At 32.3% G+C, this 4663-nt stretch overlaps 2 long non-coding RNA genes across 2 annotated transcripts; both read right to left on the bottom strand.

Moving 5' to 3' along the window:
• Positions 1–271: 271 nt before the first annotated feature.
• LOC128285128 (uncharacterized) lies at positions 272–1325 on the bottom strand. Its single transcript, XR_008275544.1, has 2 exons — positions 1081–1325; positions 272–909 (listed from the first exon to the last, which is right to left on the bottom strand). It is a non-coding gene; the product is annotated as an uncharacterized LOC128285128 (long non-coding RNA).
• Positions 1326–2537: 1212 nt separating this feature from the next.
• On the bottom strand, positions 2538–4226 carry LOC128285127 (uncharacterized). The gene is made up of 3 exons (XR_008275543.1): positions 4097–4226; positions 3526–3616; positions 2538–2789 (listed from the first exon to the last, which is right to left on the bottom strand). It is a non-coding gene; the product is annotated as an uncharacterized LOC128285127 (long non-coding RNA).
• Positions 4227–4663: the final 437 nt, after the last annotated feature.

Here is a 4663-nt window from a genome sequence, read left to right on the forward strand (position 1 = left end):
AAACTTTACCATTATTACATAATCTATTAAAAAAATGCCACTTTGCTTCTACTTGATGCACGGACAATTCAATTTAAATAGTGTGAAATAGGCTTCTCATGATCTTAAATTGGGTCAAGCCAATTACTGAAATTACGAATTAGATAATTAGTGATTTTCAGTTAAGGACTATGTTAAGAGATTTTAAAATATTGATATTTTTAAAAAATATATAATTTTATGGTAATCCCTTAATAATTGTTATGTATGATTATGTGCATTCAAAAACGTATTTTTCAATAAAAGGAAAGGACATTAATCATTTAATCTTGGCATTTAAAACATTTTTAAATAAAAAAGAAAGGAAATCAATCAATCTAATACCACCCCTTGACTTACCCTATTTGATACACAACTAGCACTTTTGATATTCATTTTGAGCAAAACTCTTTAAAAGGGTTTTTGAGAGGGTTTACCGGGTGGATCACATAGAACCTAGGATGCTTTCATTGCTGCCGAGGTTTGCGACCGTGACAGAGTTTTCAACCCATACTAGTGTTTTTTTTTCTTTTTCAAATCGTTTGAGGTATATTTGCAACCTTTTCAAAACAGGTTCATTCCTTGTACATGGATTCATGAGTTGTGATCAGTAAAATTATTTTCTTGCTACGCCACGGAGCGTACCATCATTCCAACAACTCCATCATCATTAATCACCTCAGGCTTTGTCCATCCTTCTTCAATAGCTTTCCATGTATCTTCATTAATAAACATAATAAAATCTCTCATCCGAGATTTCTATTAAGCATAGTTTGAAGATCCAACATGAAGAGGTGCTCGAGAAATAAAACTTCCTTCTTTCATAGCCTCCATGGTAGCAATTATGCTAGGATCGTCTTCAACCAACTCTTGAAGCCTCCTCTGATACCACTTCAAAATAAAGAGTCAGTTTACTTCTTGTTCATTGTTGCCTAAATAGTTGTTCAGACTTAAGTTTGAACAACATAAAGAACATAAATGAAAGCAGCACAAATAAGGAGAGATAAACACACAATATTTGTTAATACAGTTTGAAAACAATCATATTATGTGGAGCCTTACTCAATGAATGTTTATTCAACAATTGATCCAACCACTTATTGGCCAAAGTTCAATCTACGCTTATAACAGAAACAATTGTAGCCCCAATATATAGCTCCAACTTATTACAACCACTCACCTAAACACCTAACTTACAAACAATTTTAACTCTCACAAATAATGTTTGTTAACTAAGTGCAAGAATACTAGAAAATTTGATAGCAAATAAATCAATAAAATTAGCACAAACACTCTTTAAAGATGCATCCTCAACATGCAAATTGTTGCCTATTTATAGTTCAAATGAGAAAGCCTTTTAGATCACTTTTTGTAGAGATAAAATCATCCTTAATAGCATAATAATCCTAGATAAATAAGCTCCAAATTTTATCTCAATATGAAGCTTGATAAACCAAGTAACATCAGCACATAAATCACTAAGGATAAAGGCTAAAAGGATAAGGATAAGCCTTAATTGATAAGGCATATTGATCTTAGTCTTCTTGAAATAGCCAAAAATGATTACCATGGTTTGAGATGAAATGATAAATCACTAATGAAATGATAAATCACTAAGGATAAAGGCTAAAAGGATAAGGATAAGCCTTAATTGATAAGGCATATTGATCTTAGTCTTCTTGAAATAGCCAAAAATGATCACCATGGTTTGAGATGAAATGAAACTTTTTCTAGGATTCATTTTCTTGTGGGGAAAACAATTATGTAGGTATACATAAAAAATGTAAAATCAACCTTAATAGCATAATAATCTTGGATAAATAAGCTCCAAAATTTATTACAAGATAAAGCCTGATAAACCAAGTAACATCAACACATAAATCACCAAGGATAAAGGCTAAAAGATTAAAGATAATCCTTAATCGATAAGGCATGTTGATCTCAATCTTCCTCAAATAGTCAAACACGATCACCATGGTTTATGTAACACCCCTAGCCTGTTTCTGTTACCAGATTAGGATCACAGAGTGTCACGATACAATTTAGAAAAATTATTCAAAAATAATACTAACCTTCAATAACTCAAATTAACAATAGTGTAATACACTTATGGGTTTTAAATCGAGCCTACGGGGCCCTAAAAATAGTTTAAAAACAATCAGGGTTCAATTTGATATGAAACAGTAACAGTTGAAAAAAATAGTAATAGGGGTCATACGACTGTGTGACAAAGGTCAGCCCGTGTGGCTACTCCACACGCCTGTGTACTTAGACCATGTAACTCTGACTTGGAATACACGGCTGTGCGCTAGACCGTGTGGAACTTGCACTTAAAATAAAAAGTGACACATGACCGTGTGACAACCCGTGTCTCAAGTCGTGTGCAATACAAAAGTCCCCTAAACAAGCCATTTTCAACTCACATACTTTAGCACCAAGCCAAACCATTCCCATAAGCATTCATAAGACCCAAACACATTCAAACACACTCCAAATCATGCCAAAACAACCAATACTACTCACTTTCAAAATGTCATGCATAAGAATTTAAAATCACATATCTACACCATGTTTACAAAACATCCTAAAAAGGACAAAAAAAATATATATAAATAGACCTGGCACCTAATCAAAACAAGCCAAGATAATGTTTAAGCCCTATTACATTTTATTTATAACCTTAACCAATGTAACCGAAAGCTACCAAAACAATGATTGGATAGTGTGATTGTGCTCCAACGAAATTCCAACTGATCGAGCTTTCTAATGACCTACAAGAAAAGAAAAACAAACACATAAGCATATAATGCTTAGTAAGCTCGTATAAGACGTAAACAAGAACTTACCAAAAAAAAAGGCTCATTTTATAAAGTTAATGCATTATTCCATTATCATGCTCATGTGTATCTCAGATTCCTATTTTCAATCACCATTCTCACAAGTTGGTGAACTTGTACATAACACATTCAACATCTATCCAATGTGATATTTATACATCTCAAACTTTTGCTTAAAACTTTAATCCCCGTTGAACCAAACAAATCTATTTGGGATAAACGGGACCATCCTCACACAAAGTATGCATGTACATGTAAGTATAATCGTAGCCTGAAATGATCACATGAGTCATGAATTGGGCCTGTTCACTTAAGCTATGGGTTACGATGTTAGACTACACAATGCTGCTCACACGAGCTGTGGAGAATCTGCAACAAATGCGGGACCTCAGCCACCTGTAGGACATCCAGGACTAGCACCCGAAAACGTATAATCCCTAATGACTTGTTATTTGTATTCTAAGTATTAGTAAGGCTCAAACGAGGCATGTTTCCATATCATTCCATAATTCTCAACGCTTTACACACCTTATCTTAATTTACATAAACTTACACTATCATCTAAATAATAAATTAACAATTTATAAACAAAGAGATTATACAAAGCACAACATAAATAAAATTTCCATAAAATTACAAAATTAGTTAGTTTACCATTAAACGAACTTACCTCGACTACACGATTGCACAAAAAGGTACCGACGACTAATCTGAAGCTTTGGCCTTTCTACGATTCAAGTCTGGTTGTTGCGCATCTTGATCTAAATAATAATTTTGTTCAATTAAATCCTTCAAAGTCAACTTAAAATAACTAATTCGAACTCATAACCCTTTATAAGGTGATTTTGCAATTTACCCTCAACACTTTAACATTTGTACAATTAAGTCCTTAAATAAAAATTCACAATTTAACCACAATCCATGCAAAACCAAACTAGCCAATTTTTCTATGTTTTCATTTTAGCCCCAAAATTTCTATCATTTTATATTTTTCACATTACATTTTACTATACTCTCAAATAGGTCCTTAAACTCAAAATTATCAAAAATCATTTATTAGCATACTTATTCTTAACCTTCAAACTCAAGGATTTAACAACTAAGTTCACAAATACACTTATCGCATTCATGGTAAGTCTTTAAACTTCTAACGATTTCACAAATCAACCCCGGGTTAGCTAGACTAAGCTAAAATGAACTCAAAACATAAAAATCAATAGAAATGGACCTCAAAAACTCACCCAAGCAAAAAAAGGAGCTTGGCCAAAACTCTTATTGTTCAACAATGGTGTTTTGCGTTTATGGGAAGAAGAAGAAGTAAAACAATCCAATGTTTTCTTCTTTTTCTCACCTAATACCACTTATTACCATATTTTTAATCAAAAGAAAAATTTTAACCACTCAAATATCTAAAGTAGGTGACCCAACCGTCCGCCATTTTTTGATATGGTGTAATCACCATTTTGAGTCCACCTAATCCATTTTCCTTGGTTGATAGATACAATTAGTTAATAGAACTCTACTTTTGTAGCTTTTACAGTTTAGTCCTATTTACTTAATTAATGATTCAAACATTTAAATTTCTTAACTAAAATTTAAAATGACTTTACTAAATATTCATAAACATTAAATTAATAATATTTACTGACTCTCTTGTCGGAGTTGTGGTCCCAAAACCACCGTTTCTTACACCATTGAAAATCGAGCTATTATAGTTTAAAATAAAATAAAACTCGTCATGATATTCTTATGCTTAAGGAGAAAACAATTATGTAGTTCCAAGTAAAAAATGCCATCATCTAATAACA

This window comes from Gossypium arboreum, chromosome 12 (genome assembly GCF_025698485.1).
Source record: "Gossypium arboreum isolate Shixiya-1 chromosome 12, ASM2569848v2, whole genome shotgun sequence".
NCBI classification, from domain to species: domain Eukaryota; kingdom Viridiplantae; phylum Streptophyta; class Magnoliopsida; order Malvales; family Malvaceae; genus Gossypium; species Gossypium arboreum.